The sequence below is a fragment of the Acomys minous genome (genome assembly GCF_964271855.1).
Source record: "Acomys minous genome assembly, chromosome: 18".
Lineage (NCBI taxonomy): Eukaryota > Metazoa > Chordata > Mammalia > Rodentia > Muridae > Acomys > Acomys minous.
This window is the reverse complement of record NC_140501.1, coordinates 43,403,516-43,423,295: the sequence shown is the minus strand read 5'-3', so window position 1 is coordinate 43,423,295 and position 19,780 is coordinate 43,403,516. Positions and strand designations below refer to the sequence as shown.

Sequence of the window (19,780 nt, the reverse complement as noted above, 5' to 3'; positions counted from 1 at the left end):
TGTATAGAGTTCATAATGTAGAGCCACCCTAATAATGTTGCTATAAATCCAGCCCAGTCGTAGCATTTTATTCCCTACAAGTTTTACTATTTTTCCCCCACTATTGTGTATGAGGCTTGGGATGGAGCGCTCCCGCTTTGGCGCACTCGTGGAGGCCTGAGAGCAACAGGCAGGAATCAGTTCCCCTGTCACCTTTATGTGGGTTCTGGGCATCAAGCTCAGGTCAGGTCATCAGGTACCCACTGACCCAGTCTCACTTGGCCCCTGGGTCTTGTTTGTTTGTTTGTTTGGTTTTTAAAAGAGGGAGCCAGTTTATGGTTTTCTTAAACTGTGCTTTTATTATTATTATTTGTTTAAGGTTTTACTAGCTTCTTAAAATAAGTTTTAGGTTAAAACAAGTTTTTATATGTGTGTAAAATCTCTGGAAGGTTTTTTATAACAGTGTCATTTTTCTTTGGCAGTTTAACAGGGCTGGCCTGTAGCCTCCCCACTGAAGGTCCTGTGTGTTCTACGGTTTATATAATCATCTATATTTTGCTTTCCATAGGAATATTTCCCATGGCATTTATTTTTGCTTCTCAGATGTTTGGGGAAACCTGCCTTTCTTCCTTTACTAGTCTCCAAATTTCCAATTGGCACATAAAATTATACTTGTCTGTGTGGTACCAAAAGATGCTCGGTACAGGTGGCTGCACACTGGGTAATGTTCAGGTCAGGGTAAGCATAGCTCTCTTGGCAAACGCTTACCACTCCTTTCAGTGCAGATACTCCCAGGCCCCCCTTGAGATGTTCTGGACATACACAGTATATCGTGGCTATGTGTCCTTTTCTGTCAGCCTCTGCTAACTGCTGTCTTGTTATCAGTGTTTTCAAGAAGCCAAATTTGACTTGAAAATTTTTTATCTCATTTTTAAAAGTATTTCTTATCTCCTTCACTCTTCATTTTGTTCTCATTTCTTTTCTAGAAGATTAAGTTGAAATTTTAGTCCATTAGGCTTCAAGTTTTCTTTCTTAGGGTGTGCTTAAAGGGCTACAGAATTTCTTTTAAGTCATTACATAATGTATAAGTCTGAATTTTTAATATAAATGTTTTAAGCTTGCATATTTGTAATGTGGTTTTACCCACAGATACTTAGAAATATAAATATGATTTTCTAATATGTTTACCATTTTGTTAATGTAGCCCTGGCTGGCCTGGAATTTGCTATGTGGATCAGACTGACCTCGAACTCACACAGACCTACCTACCTCTGCCTCCCTAAAGTTGGGATTAAAGGCATGTGCCACCACTCCCAGCTGCAAACTTGCCTTTTTTAAAGTATTTCTTTTAGTTTTTTTTTATAGACTTATTATTATTTTATGTGTATACATGTTTTACCTGTATATACATATATATGCGTGTATGTGCCGGGTGCCTGGGGAGGCTAGAATCCTCCCCAGAACTGAAGTTACAGGCAGTCATGAGCTGCCACCTGGCTGCTGGGAACTGAACCCAGGTCCTCTGCAAGAACATCTCTGCTGAGCCATTTCTTCAGCCCTCAACTTATCTTTTGAGCTCATTCTTTGAAGTGTGTTTAGCTTTATGATTTAGCTCAGGAGGCCTTTATGCAACAGTGTTTGCCAGGTGCCCGCAAAGGGCTTGCATTGTTTAATTTGAGGTTGATATTTCTTTGCGTGTGCATTAACTCAAGCTTTAAGTTACTTTGTTAAATCTTTAATATTACAGTTAATGTGGTCTGAATGACTTAACAGTAATAATGGAACCAGTTTAACCTAGTCCTCCTTTGCGCCTACATTATATAGTCCCAGTGCCTGCAAGCTTAGGGTTCTCGTGGTACAGTGAACCTGGTCTCTTTTCCTAGCCCATTTCCTGGGTCTGTCTTACCTCTCTGAAGGCCGTACAACCTTTCCAGGTTAACATGGTTAGTACCACCTTTCCACACTTCAGTTCCATGCCCTTGAAGTTTGGTTAGTCTTACAGACAGTGCTGCGCAGTGGAGTCTGGACAGTGGCGGTTGAGTCCCTTTCCTGGTGGGTTTGGTCCACTGTGTGACTATTGCTCTGAACGCCACCTGCTTGCTTTCCATTTGCCCTGCTCTTTTGTGTTGCCCACTTCTGAATTCTTGCTTTATTGTTATAAATTCAGGATTTATTGTTTTATTTATTTATTTGTTTATTTATTTATTTATTTTGCTTACTTACCTATTGGTTTATTCATTTTCTGGTTTGAGAGATCTGTGTTATATTGATGTTCTTTTAATTCATGCCATTTGTATTATCTACTTTAAAACTTTGAAATTATCCTAAAACCAACTTTCAAAGAAAGATCAAAATCAAACCCCTTATATTTTAATGCTAGTTACTACCTTTTCTTTTAAAGATTTTATTTATTTTATATATGAACGCTCTATCTGCATATACACCTGCAGGCCAGAAGGGGGCACTAGATTCCTGTATAGAAGGTTGTGAGCCACCATGTGGTTGCTGGGAATTGAACTTAGGACCCCTGGAAGGGCAGACAATGCTCTTATCCACTGAGCCATCTCTCCAGCTCCCGTTACTACCTTTTCTACTCCTCACAGTTTACATGAACTATTGTTTGTAATTTAAAAATTATACTTAATAATTCTATAAATCTGGCATTATCTATATAAAAATTAAGATTTTCCTCTATATAAATTATTTCCTTCTAACTCATATCTTTGTAATTGGGTTTGCTTACTTTTCTTTTTTAAAGATTTATTTATTTGCTCACTTTACATCTTAATTGCAACCCTTCCTTCCCCTAGTTCCCCCTACACACACACACACACACACACACACACACACACACACACACACACACACCCCTCTTCTCCCCATTCTCCCTTTCCTTCTTATTGGAGAAGGGGGCAGTCCCCCATGGGTACCCACCTGCCCTGGCACATTAAGTCGCTGCAGGACTAGGCACATCCTCTCCCCCTGAGACCAGACAAGGCAGCCCAGCCAGAATCAGAGTAAGAGAGGGCCCCACTCCAGTTGTTCGAGGGGTCCATGTGAAGACCAAGCTGTGCATCTGCTACCAATGTGCAGGGGTCCAGGCCCAGCCCCAGCCCATGTGTACCCTTTGGTTGGTGGTTCTGGCACTGTGAGCCCCTGAGGGCCCAGTTTGTTGACTCTGTAGATCGTCTTGTGGAGTCCTTGACCTTGCCTGCTCTTGCTTACTTTTCTTAATGAGATGTTTTGGATGTTCCTGCAGCAGGCATCAGATGGCAGGAAGATTTCATTCCGTGCCCATCTATTCCACTGTAGCTCTAGAAATACTCAGGTCCCTAACGCCGGCTTTGAAGGTTACCCTCATTAGCTATTCTTTCTGAATCAGCGGCATGCCTTTGAAATGTCTCTTAGGAAAAGCAATCAGAAATCTAATATTTACTACATATGGCTTTGAGGCTCTGTTTGTTTTTAACTAAGAAAACCACTCAGTCATCTCCGGAACGTTTGCGGGTTACTGGTAGAAATGCTGCACAGAGAAAGACTGAAGAAACTTCAACTTTCTGTATGCACGTGGGTGCTGGCTGTCCTGCCAGGACAGAGTGGCTTTTAATCTAAGGATGGCCACCTCTGCTGCATATGGAAAGTTGTTTGAAGCTTTCTTAAAGTGTGTGTGTGTGTGTGTGTGTGTGTGTGTGTGTGTGTGTGGTGTGTGTGTGTGTATATGTGTGTGTGTGTTGTGTGTGTGTGTGTGTGTATGTGTGTGTGTGTGTGTATATGTGTGTGTGTGTTGTGTGTGTGTGTGTGTGTGTGTGTGTGTGTGTATCTAGCTCATATCAATGTTTCCAGATCATATTCACCTCACTACCTCCCTCCAAGTCTCCCCACCATCCCTCCATCACACTGCCCTCTGAATTTCATGCCTTACTTTCATAATTTTTAATTAATTAGCATACATTTTAAAAAACCATTGAATCCAACTAGCGCTATCTGTGGTGTGTGCCTAAGTGTGGGTGATCCACTGGAGAATGGGGTTCCTACCAATGACCATGCTCCTAGAGAAAGTGACTCTTCCCTCAGCGGGCTCTCACTGCTATCTGTAGCTCCTCAGCTGGGGGCGGGGCCTCAGGAGCCCCTCCCACTTCGCTCTAGCCTTCCAAACTGGCATCATGTGCAGGTGACCGCTGGTGCTGTGAATTTGCATGTAAAGCAGCCATGTCATGTCTGGAGACACTCCGCCGTCCTCTGGTCCTTACAACCTTTTCGCCCTCTCTTCCGCAGTGTTCTCTGATCCGCGGTGGGGTACAGATGTCCCATTTACGGCAGCGCGCACTCCCAGTTGCCTGTTATCAGCACTTTGAACAGTCCATGCATTCGTTTCTACCCCCTGCAATAGAAGCTTCTCTGACCAAGGTTGGGAGCAGCACCAGCCTGCAGATATAAACATTTAGAAGGCAGTTTGGTAAAGCGACCATTTGGAAAGACAACAAAACAAAAAACATCAATAGGTTCTTCTTATTCTGTTATTTCCCTAGGTCTATAGTGTCAGGTATGAATTCCCTCCTGTGGAACAGGCGTCAGAGCCCATCAGGAGAGCAGTTGGGTACCTAATATACAGTCTTGCCACTGCTCCACCACTGGATACATCTTCCCTGACAGGTCACTGCTGTAGCCTGAGTGTGGAATTATGGGGGACTGATACCTTTTCTCTCCCAGCAGCCAGCCTAGCACCTCCCCGCACCAGAAAGCTCCTCAGCGGGGACTTTTCCGGGCAGTTAAGATTGACTCCCTTGTGTTCTGAAACCCCAGTGTGTGGTGCTTCGTTCTGCCGAAGGCTGTTTCTGTCCAGCTGTGGTGGGTAGCTAAGCAGTGCCAACAGCCCGGGTTGTTCTGGGTGCCTCTGGGACCTGACTTAGCAGCAACTCTTGGGGAGGGTAATATCTGCCTGGGCCCGCAGACTTTCATTTAATAACTCCATGTCCTTCTGGGAGCAGCGTTTCCTAATTTAGGATACTTCTGTTCAAACTCCCCTTTTAAAAAAAGAAACATTTTAAATCAGATTACCAACCAGTGGGGTTTCAGATGGCTTCTATGAGAAAGAATATTGAGAGCTAAAGGTTTAAACAGGAATGGAGATGGGGGAGGAGAGATGAGCAATGTTAGGTTCTTTTGTTTTGTTTTTTTTTCTTCTTCAGAAAAGGTGTACCATGTTTTTTCTTGATGACAAACAAGGTGGTCTGTTCCTGTTCTTTTAGAATCATATTTTCTGTCTGTTGGCTTGTGAAGTCCACGCAAGTAGCGAGTGGCATCAGCTGTTCCCTCTACTGTAGATAGAGCACAGCCACGCAGAGGGCACAGCCACGCAGCCTCGTCACTATACAGCCGTCTTCTTCTGCTATATAGAATTTGACTTTGAGAGCAAACTCCCTGTTGATGTATGTAATTATCAAGACACAAACAGGCGTTTTCCGTAATTTCAGGTCAGATGCCCCATGGCAGGCAGCCCCTCTGCTGACTTAATGTTCCACACGAGGAAACCCTCACCCAGTACTTTCAGCGTGCTGTTATTCTGTGGGGAAGCAACAGCCTACAATTGGATTAACTTGAGAATTGTGTATAGTTATCTTATGCTATAAATATTTTATCCTGTTTACCATGATTATTAGATATAGCTTTAGCCATTTTTGTCATTAGCTGCCTTCCCCAGACCCAATATCCTTCCTAGACTAACATAACAAGAAATAAACGCTTAGGCACAGCTCCTGCTGCAGACCATTTGACAGACCACCCACCACTCCGTTCAGAGGCCATACTGGCGTCCAGTTTGGAAGCCCTCAGGATGGGTCAGTTGGGGAAGGGGACAATGGACTGTGTCACCTAGTTTGTGGCTCAAATCATGTTCTGCATAGTCTCATATAGAAGTGAAACTCTTATTGAGGTACTTGGGCTTAAAAGAAGATTTCAGCGTTTCTATAATTGACTCTGGAAATCGTTTCAGACATTGAGGCTAAGCAGATTTCAGTGCATTCATATTCTATTGGTTTTATTTTCTTTACTATGTTCATAGCCTCTTTTTTTTTACTTACGTTTTACTTTATTACATTTTAAAATCAAAATTTAGGTTAACAAGCAATGGTCTCACTATGGCCTTTTCATGCATAGGGGTCATTTTGCTCTAGTCTTAAAAAAAAAAAAAAAGCAAAAACTCCAAGCTTTGCAGGAGTTTATTTCTTATTTATCAACATTTCCTAGTTTTATTTTGTATTAAAGCAATGCATTTTTTTAAAAAAATAGCTGAAAGTATGAAATGCCTATATATTGAGAATAGTACAAGCAGTGTCATACAAATTATGAAATATTACATACATAAAATAATTAGGTAACCTGGGTTGTACATATAAAAATTCATTGTAGGATATTTGAGCCAGTCTGATAGGACATGGTGTGTTGGCGCCATCTACTGTTCTGAGGAATAATTACCCTTTCGTGTACATCTGGTTTTTTTCCTGAGGACTTATTCAGAAAAAAAGCCAGATGGACTTATTATTTGCTGCGGGCCTTCTCATCTAGTGGCTGCTCTCTGCAGTTTGGGTGCTTGGCTGCTCTGACTGCAGTGACTGTTCACGGTTGGCCTGTGCTTGGAGCTCTGGCTTCACAGTCGTCCAAGGAACTTTGCTGATCTCTTTGTAACACTGATCGTGCTAGTTTCCCACATAGCATTCTTGGTTTAAAATATGCCAAGTGATCATTAGGACAAAGACTACTGGATTAAAACTGGGGTTGAGCAGCCTGTCCCAGGCTTCTTGAGTTAATTTGGCAGTGCTGCCTCTTCCCACTTCCCATTTTAAGCAGATTTCTGGGTCCTTCCACATATGTTGGTTTGTGGAAGTGATCGCAGATTCTCAGGCTAAGCAAACATCAGTACATTAGCGTATGATTTATGTAAAATACCTTAGCTTTTCTAGCTTTTTTTTAAACTTCAGGCTTTGCTGCATGATGTTTGATATATTATGTTTCTTCACACATTTATAATGTTATTCTATATGCAAACATTACGAGAGTGTCAGCGTACTGCTTGTTACTAACTGGGTGTCCAGTGTGCCCGGTATTGAGTACATGGGTAGAATGGGGGAAAGCTGTGTCTAAAGTTATACCAGGTATTTTATTGTTTTGGAATTCAATTTCTTTGTTGTTGTTTGTTTGTGTTCGTTTTTTGAGACAGGGTTTCTCTGTGTGGCCTTGGCTGTGCTGGACTCACTTTGTAGACCAGGCTGGCCCTGAACTAGCCAACACAAATAAATTTCACACTGACAAGGAGTGTGAGTGAGATACAGGATTCGAACAAACAGGGTTGATGTTTTTTCAGTTTGGATAACAAGCTAGATAGTAGTGCACATAGGACGGCAAAGTAAGTAAGACAGGAGAGTTGGCAGAGGGGCTCAGGGAACAGTGCTTCTAACACCGGGCTGGGCTCCCTGGTCCCCCACCACCCTTCATGTCAGCCCCCATCTCGTACTGCGCTCTATTGGGCTTTCTAAGAGGATATAAGTAATATAAACCTACTCGTTGGTTATTAGAAATATTCATGGATTGCACATCATCTACAGGCCTTATAGACCAAGGCTGCAAGCGTTTGCAGTGTCCATTGTGAGCAGAGGGCCCTGGGAGTGTGAGGCAAAGATGGCACCCAGTGTCGTTTCTGAGCGGAGTAGATGCCCGTGCCTGTTCGGATGAGAGGGTGACTGAATGAATGAAGACGTATCCTAGATGTATGGAAGAACTAACCCTGCACATGGAATTAGAAGCAGCCAATTAATTCCTCTCGTGTCACCCTCTGGGCTTTCTTTACTAAGAACGTGTCACCTCTTGCCTTCCTTCATTTTCTGGGCTGTGTCTGTGAGTCACTGCTGCTCCCATGAGTGACCCCTCACCCATATTCCTGTAAGTGACCCCTCACCTATATTCCTGTAAGTGACCCCTCACCTATATTCCTGTAAGTGACCCCTCACTCATATTCCTGTAAGTGACCCTACTGAAACTCATTGATTGACCAAATTTGATTTTGGGGGTATCCATACTTGGGTCTGTCAGGGCCCCTTATCAAGGGTGAGTAGGTGTGTGTGTGTGTGTGTGTGTGTGTGTGTGTGTGTGTCGTTGCTTCCACAGTCATCTGTCCATAACAGTTTATTCTTAGTCCTTTGATGCCCTTACCTTGGCAGTCTTGACTCCTCACTTCCTGCAGGTCTCCTCCCTTGCAGTCCACGCTTTTTTCCTGCTCCTCCCATCTCTGGGCCCTCTCCCAGGCTTGTGTGCGCTCTTGCTTTCTTCTTCCCTCCTCAGGCCTGTTAGCAGTTGGTGACTCCTTGGATCCTACCATTTGTTTTTATGTCTTTTTCTGTTTTTAGGGGCGGGGTAGGGTGGAGCAGAGTCTCACTGTGTGGCCTAGGCTAACCTCAAACTCACTGTCTTCCAGCCTTAGCCTCCAGGGTGCTGAGAGCGTAGGTGAGTGCCACCACACCTAGCATTGACCTGCTCTCTGCCTAGGATTAGCGTTCTAAGAGCTCTAGCCATAGCAGCAACTGATTTGATGCTTCCATTTGAGAGGTTTATTTATGGCTGTGTGACAAAACTTTTGCTGGGGAGAGGCTACCCACGCACACGCACACTCACACATCCACTCACCCACCCTGATAGAAAGCCACAGTATGGATACCACCAGAATTGAAGTTGGTTAACCAGTGAGTTTTAGAGGGGTCACTTACAGGAATATGGGTGAGGAGTCACTTACAGGAATATGAGTGAGGGGTCACTTACAGGAATATGAGTGAGGGGTCACTTACAGGAATATGAGTGAGGGGTCACTTACAGGGGCAGAAGTGACTCAAGGACAGCTGAGTCACTAAAGCCCACCCAGCATGAGTGACAGCTTACAGAGCTGGGAACCTGGAGCACACCGCATAGCCTGCAGGTAACTCAACAGGTTGGAGAATCTCCTTTCCGGGTGCCTCAGTCTATCTAAACCGCTTCCGGGCAGCTGAGCAGGTTTCTGCTTCTTCCAGGCAGCTGATCTGGTCTCAGAGTCTTTGCAGCTTTGCCTGACTGAGAGTCTTCTTTGATGCTCAGGTTCGCTCTTCTGGGGGAGGCGGGCCACGATGTCGGGGGTTGTGGGGGGAGGTGTCTTCAGCTTTTATTGTATACTCTGGTAGGGAGAAGCCTAGTGAATCTAGTCAGTTTGAGAAACTTCCTGAAGCTGTTGGGAGCTTTCCTTCATAAAGTCCGTTACCTGTTGCAGATTAACTAACCTTCTCAGGGTAAGAACATCTAAAGGACCAAGCAGGCATGGGCATGTAGCGGCCTTGGTAATTGCTGGTTGCAGACACCCTCCTCCTCCCAGGCACTGGCAGTTCCGGTGCTCTGGTGGGCTGTCTCCTTCCTTCTTCCTGTCTTCAGCGTCTCCTTCTACACTCTAGGCTGGCCTCAAACTCTCACATTCTCCTACCTCAGATTAGCTTATTCTCATTGTGTAAAGAATTGCTATACACTAAAAATGTCATGAAAAAAATTCAACAACCCATCAGGCTACCAGTTTTTCAAGCCTGGCTCAAAAATTATTCCTTTGTGCCTTGGAATTTTACTCTACTAGTCTTTTTAATGCCTTGGTTTTTCTATCTAAAAAATACAAAATAAACACCATATGTATTTCTTAAAGAACATAGCATTGATTCTTCTTGAATTCTCCGCGCTCTCCTTTTTCCTCCTCTTCAAGCCTTCTGACTTCCAGGCACCATGTGAAGCATGGAGGTACAAAGTGAAAACAGCATCCAGCTCCAGGTCCGGGGCTTGCGGCCTCCAGCACCCACGTGAAAGCTAGGGGAGACAGCTGGGAGAGGCAGCGCCCACCTGAAACCTTAGTACTGGAGGAGGGGACGGTGGAGACTGCCAGATCCAAAATGGTGGGCTCCAGGCCCCAGTGACCCTGTCTCAGGAGAAGGGTAGGGAATGGTGGGAGACATGTAATGGTGATGTCTCACCTTCCCATGACACAACAGAGGAAGAGTGTACCTGCGCGCGCGCGCACACACACACACACACACACACACACACACACACACTTAAAATATAAAGGTAAAATGAGAACACATGATCATTATTTTTACATATTGACAATTTTTAGATACAAATCAATGAAAGGAAAGTCAACTTAAGTAGGTAACTGCATATACTATGTTGCAAATGTCTATTTTGTTGACTGATGTAGAACTAAGGCTTCTGTTTTCTAATGCTTATGATGTAGCTTCAGTCCTGGACATGTTCTGCGTATGGCTTTACAGGTTGTGCACAGTTTCTGTCACTGCTGAGGTGGGAAGTCGGAGATACATAACTCCTTCTTGCCTGTCGCAGCCGTGGTCATGTTGCAGTTGAGTTTCGAAAACCCTAAATCTGTTTTGCCCTCAAGTTTTGTTAGAATATTAATTTTTAGTGACTGTATGGTCTATGTTTGGGGGCAGAGGTCATCACCTGCTCAGTTGGGGCACTGGGTCCTTTTCTCTCCCCCCTCCTCCCTTTTCCTCTCCTCCTCCTCCTCAACTCTCCCCATCTCCATCTTCCTCTCCTCTCCTCTTCTGTTCCCCCCTCCTCCCTTCTTACCTCCTCCTTCCTCCCCTGCTCCCTTCTTCCCTTTCTAGCTTCTCTTTCTTCTCTCCTTCCTCCCTGTCTCCTCCCTCCCCTCCTCCCTCCTTTCTCCCTCCTTACTTTCCCCTCCTCCTTCCTTCCCTTCTCTCCCTCCTCCTCCCTTTTCACTCCTTCCTCTTTCCCTGCTATCCTTTCTCTCTTCAAGTCTTCCTTCCATTCCCGAGTCCTCTTATTGTTGTTTATTGCTAGTTTTCACCATACACCATGTTTGACCGCCGGGGGGAACCGCACTGAACTCTCCGAGGTCTTGGGTTGGGTTGATAAGGTCAGCAGAGGTCGTAATGGTTGTAACTTCAGGAAACCCCGTGTCAATCTCCTGTGTCTTTTAAACCCTTGAAATGCGCCAGATCACTGTATCACGTATCACAGCATTTTTATTCTTTCTGTAATAGTGGGTCATCATAAATAAATTAGGTCGCTTCCCCTTTAAGTAGAAACTGCCTTGAGGGACAGATGGAACTTGAGAACTTTTATCTAAACTACTTGTTGGTCCCCCTAGGAGTGTCAGTTGGGCCTGGGTAGGGGGAGTGGGGGCCAGAGGCAGGCTTGGAGGACGGCCACCATTGTGTCTACACATGAAACCTTCACTGTGATCTAGTGATAAAACCGTTGTGAGTACTGACTGCGGCTCTAATAAGGGAGGAATTGGCGGTCCCCTCCCCCACACTGGTTTTTAACCTGGTAAGGCAGTTGGCTTCTGCCCATCTTGGAGGTTGGCATTGGGTCCAGTTCAGCCATTTTGTTTTATTTTTTTTAGTTAGGAAATCTTAAAAAGCTTCTTTTAAGTTACTTGGAGGACTGTGTGGTGATTGTGACAAGAGGAATCTTTTGCTGCGATTGACAGATAAATTGTATGAGATGCTTTTTTAAACCCTAGCATGATGGTCCAAGCCAGTGAGTGGTCGCAGCACCTTGGCAGCAGGGGCAGGGGGATAAAGGAACTGAGGACAGCTTGTTCTCCAGAGTTCCCAGCCAGTGAGGCCAGGAAGTAAGACCCTCTCTCCCACCTTTCCTTTTTTTGTTGTTGTTGTTAAAGACAGGGTCTCTCACTGTCTAGGCCTCCTTGCTATGTAGGCCAGACTGGCTTCAAATTTACAAAGCTCCACCTGCCTCTGCCTCCCTAGTGCGCCCTCACACCCAGAGTGAGCCTCTATCTAAAAAGAAGAAGAAAAGGAAAAGAAATCAAGTTGACTAGCATGGTTAGTCCTTAAACTTGATACCCCACGTGAAACCATTCTTCAATTAACACTGGAAATGATTTAAAGTTTGTTTCTTCTTTCTTTTATTAACTATTTTTTTTGAGAAATTCATATACAAGTGCTGAGTTTACATAAAAGGTTTATAGTGAGCCTTTTTTTGTCAGGAAGTATTAGTTCATCCGTATTTGGATAATGATATTAGCCATTCTTACTACGTTTTAAGAATAGATGCTTCAGGGTGCTTGACCAGTTGTTTGGAGGGGGTCATGCTTTTTGTGAATACTGTTCCGCGGTGGCTGGTTCTATTAATAACTTAATAACTGTATACATCAATGGGTGAACTTCTGTATGCGTGTGGGTTCCTTGGATTCAACCAGTCTCCATCAAAACTGTCTCTGCAGGAAGCAGCTGGTGTCAGCGCTGCAGGCACAGACTCCTGTCACTCTTCCCCAAGTGACTCTCTCCCAGTCACTCACGTGTTGCTTCAGTGTACTGTGTGCTCTGTGTAATCCAGAGTTGGCTTAACGTATATGGGAGGTTGTACACTTTAGAGTATGTGCATACTATATAGGGGGTTACAGGGTGGGGTATGCTAGAACCAGCTCCCTGGAGATAGCAAGGGCTGGTAATAGACAGAGTGCTGTCTCTGTCGCTTAAGCGGATTGGATGTTGCCGAGCATACATACCTGGTCCTGTATTTCTAACCTATACTTCTAAAAGTAGTTTATCTTAATTCTTCAGATTAAGAATCCATCGGGATAGGCATGGCGATTGTCATCCCAGCCGACAGGAAGTCGAGGCAGGAGAGTCAGTAGTTTAAGGTCCTCTTAAGCTATATGTTGAGTTCAAGGACATCCCATATGAGACCTTGACTTAAAAACAACAGCAACAAAATAGCATCAGCTTGAGTAAAACATACAGCTTACATTACATACGGATACGTCTTACACTGTGTCTGGTTTCCAATGGGAAAATGGCCGCTCAGTAACATAAAGACAGACGGAAAAAGCTGTTTCATTAAATATTAAAGTGATTTATATTTCAGTTGTTATTTTTAATATACAGCTAGGATTTAATACTTAAAAAACTGGCTGTGATGGTTTTTTATTACTTATTTATGGGGGTCCATAGCTCACATGTAGAGGTCGGAAGTCAGTCTACTCTTTCTACCATCTTGGCTCTGGGACTTGGGCTCAACTTGTAAGGGTTGGTGGCAAGTGTCCTTGCCCACCGAGTCCCCTCACTGCTCCCACAATATTAAAAAGTCACTTTTGTTGTAACTGCTAGAGCTTGTGATTCACATATATCTCCCTCCCTTAAGGTGAAGGGTTGATTGAAAATTATTTTAAACACACAGGACAGTGAGTGGTGTGAAACTTACCCTAACTAGCTTTTGCACCTTCCTGTTTTGTAACATGACTCCTGATCACTGGCATTGACGGTCTTAATGTTATACAAGTAATTTCACATGTGTTTTCTCACCCGGACCACTCGTAACTCACGAGGGAGAGAAGGCAAATGTCTTTATCCTTTTTTCAGAAGTGAGGCTACAGGTCAGGAAACCGCTGCTCACGGGGTCTACTTAGACAGGTTCCTAGTCTCTGCTCCGCATTCTGAGCTTTGTAGTGTATATAAAGCATGCTTGAGCCGGGCGTGCTTGTGCGCATGCCTGTAATCCCCCTACACGCAGGAGGCAGAGGCAAGTGGATCCATTTGAGTTCAAGGCCAGCCTGCTCTACGAAGTGAGTCCAGGACAGCCAAGGCCACATAGAGAAACCCTGTCTTTAAAAACAGAACAATAAAGTATGTTTGATAAACAGTTAGTGGATGAATTAAAGTAAAATTTTAAAGTAACGTTCATTAAAGATTTAATGAGAATTGACTTAATGGGACATTTGGAATATACAAGAAATTCTAAAAGTCTCTAGCAAACATCTAACCATGACATTGGATGAAGAGTAAAAAAATTATCTTGGATGTACATGTCAGATGTTTGTGGTTAATATATATAATATATATTATATATATATTTATATATATTATATATATAAATAACCTTTGACATTTTGTATCAATACATCCAAAGTATACAGTATAGAGAACGATGCACACATGTCTATATTTTTTAAACCGAAATCTTTTCCTTTTGGGTGTTTTAAATCTCGGAGTACAACTGACTAAAATACTTACACAGAGGAATGTGTGTCTTGTTGCAGGGAAGGAGAAACTCAAGAGAAGCTGGAGGGGGGATGGGTTCTGTCGTTTAACCGGAGCTAGAAGCTTGGGATGGTAACGGAGCGTGGACCGTGATGCCCAGTTGGCACAGTGGGGCTCAGAGCCGGGCCACGCTGCTCTCGAAAGCTCTACGCACTGCCGGGCTGCTGTGGAGCCCAAGATATTACTGGTTCCCAGAGTTCTCCTACAGTCACTTAGTAGACTGGGCATCTTAGTTTAAAGAAAAGGAGTGTCAGAAGAAGTCATTTGCATACTCATGGTCCCTGATAAAGTTTTGTCCTGTGCTTTCTATGTTTCAAAGGCAATCTCCCTGTAGTTGCAGGCTTTGGGCTGTAAACGCAAACTCTTCACAAAGCCGCACGATGAAATGTGTAACTTACTTGGAAAGGAGCTGGAATGGTATAAGTAGACCAAAAGTGCATGGCTCAAAACAGAATTTCCTGCCTCTCCTTCACTGTGGCTAAAAATCCATGTGGACTGGTTCTGAAGTGCTTAAGGTCTTCAGAGGGTAACTTAGGGTTCTTAGGAGCTGGTGCTCAGATGTTTGAGTACACGCCTGGGTAAGGGGAAGAGCGGCTGAGGGAGGGTGAGAAATGCTGACTCATGGTGAGAAATGCTGACTCACAGGGTGAGAAGTGCTGACTCCCAGGGAGAGAGAAGAGCTTTTCTCCAGGCATGAGATAAGGAGATGGCCAGAGTTTGATAATTTAAAGAACTTCCTTTAGATGGTATTGTAGAGCAGGGGAAAACGTAATCTCTCTTCATACCATGCCTACAAGTTTTGTGGTAAAGAAACAGAGTGAAGAAAAATACTTGAAAATGATCACCGACAGAAAGGGAAAAAAATATTCGCCACAAGATGGAATTTCTTAGCTTTTCAAAATGGTTTGAACAAATGCTCCATAGCTGCCTATCCTATCTAGGTGTGGTAACAGGAAACAGCCTTGGAAACAGGAAGTACATTGGCTCTGTCTAAGGGCCTGTCAGAGCCATTAGGGATGTAAGATTCCTTTCTCCCTAAGGCGGACTTGCAGGCTGTTAAAGGACATGAGGAAGAGCCTGGTACAGACCCATTGGGAGCTCTGGGTCATACTGAGCCTCATTCAGCCACTTGACCTCCGTCCAGTTCGCATGACTTGATGTGGTGTCAGCCTCGTTTCTGTAATCTGGTAGCTCGTGTTCTCACAGGAGCCGCTGCTAACCCCCCTCATTAAAGGAGGCTTCGTCATTTCCTGTTTTCTAAAGAACTCATTACTTCAACAAGGTACTCTGAAAATGTCAGTGGTTCTTCTGTGTTTTAATGTTATTATTTTAGACCCAGCTCTTTTGTGATGATTTGGTATCAAGAAATAATGACTAGATTCTTGGGAGGGTTTGGACTAGTTGCCGTCTAATTATGACTAGTAAAGATCCTGTACAAGTCTCGTAGTCTAGCATTGGCCCTGTGGGCTGTTGGTGGCCGATGAAGTTACCATTGTTCTGTTTAAGCACGAGTGGTGGCTGTTGTAACTGTCAGAGAGGATGGAGTTACCAAATTCACTGGAGCTCACAATCTGCAGTAGCAGTCGTGCTTACGTTTAAAGGGACATTTTACTTTTGACTGCAAATGATTTCACTAAATAAAACGTTAATAACAATACATTTGAAGAATGCTAGTGAGCTTCTTCACTAATAGTTAATGTCCGAAATACATGTCATCTTGACTACTTTTTTTTTTTATTTAGTATATTACAAATGTAGCCCAAGCTGGGCGGCGGTGGTGCACACCTTTCACCGCAGCACTCTGGAGGCAGAGGCAGAGGCAGGCGGTTCTCTGAGTTCCAGGCCGGCCTGGTCTACAGAGTGAGCTCCAGGAGAACACCCTGTCTTGAGAAACAAATTTAACTCAGAGGTTGTAATTTTGAATGTGTTCCACAAGGTGGCAGCGTTGTATGTCTGCAGATTCCCTTGGCTTCAGTGAACAGCAGCCGCCTCTTGGTTCTACAAAAAAAATCTCAAGTTTTTCTATGTGGTTAAATGTTAAACAGTTTCTCTATCAGAACTTTAAACTTTAACCTTTATAATGGAATGCTTTCTAAACCTCATTCCATGCTTTCGGGGTGTCTTAAGCAGTGAAAGGTAGCTTAGCTGTTACAAGGGACCCCTCTAGATACCAGGGACTAGATAGACTAAGGCCTAATATGGAACAGTAAGTATAAGTGGGATTGAAAGACTAGGCAGGCCCTGGTGAGGGTGAAGACCTGTGGGTTTAAACACTGCCTGACACCAGCTTGCTTTTGTTGTTGTTTTTGTTTTAATCTGCATTTGTGTTCCTATTGATGGTGCAGTGCATCACATCAGGCGCTGGTTTCTGGTGTGGTAGAACAAGACTGCTTTCTGCAAAATTACGTAGCACATGGTGGCAGGCCAACCCTGCCTTTTCTCAAGGGTTTTGTGACATCGGTTGTTTGAAGGGGGGGATGATAGGGCTATGAAACCTTGAGTTTTCTTCATCACAGGGCACGTGGCGAAGTGACACACCATGGTCTGTGGAGAAGCACCGTTAGGTGTAAGGCCTAATCTAAAGCAATGTTGTGGGATCCTTCCTATACTCTTCCAGCCTCTAGACTGTAAATAGTTTATATGGAGGAAATGCTCTTGAGCACAGGGGTGTGGCTCATGCTGGCCTTGGCTGACCAGCCATCAGCTGTTCAAAGCCGTTTTTGTTTCTGGTGACACAGCACTGGTTAAGTCTTCTGTCTCCTGGGCCAGTGCACTTGGTGGCTCATTTTCACACTGGTGTTCACTAATGGTTTGTTCTTTTACAAGAGTGCAGAGAGAGCAGTAGCTACAGTACTGATTCAAGGCAATCCCGTGCTCTCCTGGGCCCCTGTAGTGTCCAAACCCTGGCTCTGGTGTGGATTGTACATCATGGCTGCAGTAGTTATCAAGAACAGATGAGCTAAGTTTTGCCTGAGTGGATGCCGGACCGTAGACACTTGAGCCTCTTTCTCAGCTCTCCCCAGTAACAGAACTTTCTTAACGTTGTCGTGGCTAGCTGTGTAGATGTGGTAGGTAAGTGCTTGGAATATATGAGTAGCTTTCCTATCTTGTAGCTATAAAATGTATACATTTTTCCTTTTGGCCAGATATTATGTGCTTTGAAGTAATGGTCCCACTGGCGTAGTAGATTATATATAATATAGTTACCCTTTTAGACTTATCCTAAAACCCCAAGGCCTTAATGCAGAACTTGGTGGAACTATATACTCTGAACTCGGAAAGATCAGATGCAGGAGCATAGCTGTGTTTAGAACGTGCTATCTGAAGATGCGGCTCATCCGAAAGAGGACATCTGAACGTTTGCTTCCAAAAAATGTTAGTATCTTATTAAGAGGGCTCAATGAATTAGCCTACAACCTAAGTGTTTTTGTTATCTTAAAATAGCTTAAGATCCACTTACCAGCCGGGCGTGGTGGCGCATGCCTTTAATCCCAGCACTTGGGAGGCAGAGGCAGGCGGATCACTGTGAGTTCCAGGCCAGCCTGGTCTACAAAGTGAGTCCAGGACAGCCAAGGCTACACAGAGAGACCCTGTCTCAAAAACCAAAAAAAAAAAAAAAAAAAAAGATCCACTTACCTCTTGTTTTTATGAAGGATTAAAAAAAAAAAAAGATGCATTGTTGTTGAATGTCTGATACAGAAGTTGGGGTGGGGGCAGCTCGTTACAGGCTGTGGGTCCCAGGCTTCAGACTGGAGGCGTGTGGTGTAGGTTGCCCACAGTCACTGTAGGGCTTGCAGAGAACCAGGCTGTGCGAATGCGTGGGGTTTTCCCTGTGTCTGCCTGTGTTGATCTAGAAGCTTTGCTGTGAAAGGCTGTGTCGGGTGGTGGCAGGACTTGCCAGGTGAGGTGGAGAAAAAGAATGTCAAGTAAAATTACGTTTTTGCCAGGAACAGAAAACATCAGCGAAAACCAATTTTGTGATCGTGCCCTTTGCTGTGTAGAAATCTTTTAACTTCATACAATTCCACTAAGCAAATTTTGGAAAGTCCTGGCATGGTCTTGCATCCTGAAGTATGTTCTCTGTTTTTGTCTAACAGAATCAAGAGTTTCAAGTCACACATTGACGTCATTTATTGATTTTTGAATTGATGTTTTGCATGGGGTTAGAGATACTGATTTACTTCTTTTACTTGTGGACATCTGGTTTTCCCGGAAGTAAAATCTTCTGTTAAAAACTCTATCCTTTCTTCAATATATGCTTTTTGACAACTTTGTCAAAAATTAGTTAGTTGTACCTGCCCCCACCTAATTGGTGCTATAACTTTGTCTTCTAAGGGCCGTTCATCTTTCTGTCAGGCCAGCTGCACCAGGATAGTGGGGAATCCAGTCAGGCCCGTGGATTCCGAGACCATGGGTCACTGTCGCACTTCTGATTGTGGAATGAGTTCCTTGGCTAGAAGCAGTACTGTGTGGAATACCACGAGGTTAAGGCATTCTGTACGTCCACAGATGGTGGTCTGACGGAAGCATTCCGTGCAGGAAAGGCGAATCTATAACCGGAATAAGTGTCCTCTCCAGAAGGGACAAAGCGCTGTCCTTCCCACTGAGGAAGTGGCCGGTTGTTGTCCTTCATTGATTTGCATGTGTGGGTCTTTGCATCCCCAGAGTGAAATCACCCTGGTCGTGGCATGCATGATATTACTGTTTAGGGAAATTGGTTTACAGGCACTTTACTGAGTTCTGTGTGTCATTATTCATCCAGATTATTGGTATATAGTTGTTGATGGAGGTGGTGGTGGCCCCTCCCCCCCCTCCTCTCTCTGTGTCTGTCTGTCTGTCTGTCTGTCTGTCTGTCTGTCTCTCTCTCTCTCTCTCTCTCTCTCTCCTGTGTCTGTGTGTCCTTAACTGGGCTTGATAGCGGAATAGCGGTGGTTTCAGAGAACCAGCTTGGTAACATTTTTTCCCTTTCTACATTACAGAAGCCCTTGGGTGGAACGTTCCGCTAAGTACATGTACGCTGTAGCTGAGATTGAATCTGGTCATTGGCCTTTAGTCCGGTGGCCTATTGATGAGAGTGGGGTGTTGAAGACGGCTGTGACTGCTGTGTCGCGACCGACTGCCCTTCTTCTCCACTAGTGAAGTCGCCTCCTTTGCTTCTCGTTTTGTCCAGAAGCTTAGTTTTTAAAGTATCCAGATAGCTACACTGAATTATTTGCTTAGGCCTCCGTTTGCTTGGCAAACTGACTCCATCCTTTGACTCTTTGTCCACGAATGCCTTTCCTGTGAGACAGCAAGTAGTTGGATTGTGTCCAGTCTCCTAAGTTCCATTTTTCAATTACAATTTAGGAATGTTATGGGGAGAGGTTTGCTAGTTCCTATAATTTCATTGTTTCTCTGGTTGGCTGGAGTGTTAAATCTTCTTCTCTTCCTCCCCTAGTCACATTAAGTGTGTTATTAAATGTTATAAACAAAAGTTTATAACGCTTGTTCTTTCTTGTGTTCTCTTGGTTAAGACTGCCTTTCCGAATTGCCCCAGCACAAAAAGCCAAGTATGGCTGTGTTTGCCTGTAATCCCTGCATTAGGTGCAGAGACAGGTGATTCTTGGGAGTTCACTGGCCAGCCACTCTAGCCAAAATGGTGAACTTTCAGTTCACTGGAAGACCTTGCTCAAAGCAGCAAGATGGGAGGATGCTCGCTC

At 44.1% G+C, this 19,780-nt stretch overlaps 1 protein-coding gene across 2 annotated transcripts in view; it reads left to right on the top strand.

The window, feature by feature from the left end:
- Positions 1-19,780, top strand: part of TSC22D1 (TSC22 domain family member 1) — a 99,899-nt gene that overhangs the window by 60,622 nt on the left and 19,497 nt on the right. Inside the window, exon 1 of one of the 2 annotated variants that reach the window (XM_084767103.1) lies at positions 11,253-11,276. The exons of the other annotated variant lie outside the window; for it this stretch is intronic. The gene's annotated coding sequence lies outside the window, so the exon portion shown is untranslated. Of the gene's footprint in view, positions 1-11,252; positions 11,277-19,780 lie in introns of those variants that run through there. 2 annotated transcript variants of the gene reach the window in all.